Below are 735 nucleotides of genomic sequence, written 5' to 3'. Positions count from 1 at the left end.
AATGCATAAAATGGAAGCAATAAATTTTTGTGGTTGGGTTATGGAAATTTTCAATGTCTTCATTGCATTATGAAATACTTATAGAACATGCTTTTCACAGTAAAGAAGTGTCAATATGCTATTATTTCATATTATTTCATCTTGAGATGAAGGGGTCAATAATGACATCAGTGAGTGGAAAATACTAAGCTGGATATTGAAAGCTGAATGGTGGGAATTCATTAAAAGGTCAAAAGTAGCCTGAGGAGATAGCTCAGGGGATCTAAGCACTTGCCTGGCAAGTGCAAGGACTGAGCTTCGATCTCTGGTACTTCATGCCGTGCCAGCCTGGGAAACCCAGGTGTATTTTGCTGGCCACCAAAACTGGGCAAGGTGGCACAGGCCTGTAATCCCAGTGCTGGGGAGGCTGAAACAGGAGGAACACTACAAGCCCAAGTTGCATAGTAAGACCCTGTACCAAATAAATAAATAAATAATTTTTTTAAAAAATGGATTCTTAAAATATAAAAATAAAAAAGGTGAATGATATTCAGGAGAGGTTACTACAAGAAAATGGATCACTTAGGAAAAAAATGTACCAAGACCTTTAAAAAAAAAAGGCTGAATGGGGCCGTGGAGATGGCTCAGTAGAATAAGCGCTTCCCTGGCAAGCGCAAGGGCCTGAGTTCAATCCCCGGTTCCGCCAAAAAAAAAAAAAAAACGATATTATTCAAGACTTTGTAGTGCTTAATTTAG

Source organism: Octodon degus, unplaced genomic scaffold (genome assembly GCF_000260255.1).
Source record: "Octodon degus isolate 3935 unplaced genomic scaffold, OctDeg1.0 scaffold00146, whole genome shotgun sequence".
In the NCBI taxonomy this organism is placed as follows: domain Eukaryota; kingdom Metazoa; phylum Chordata; class Mammalia; order Rodentia; family Octodontidae; genus Octodon; species Octodon degus.
This window is presented reverse-complemented; position numbering follows the sequence as displayed.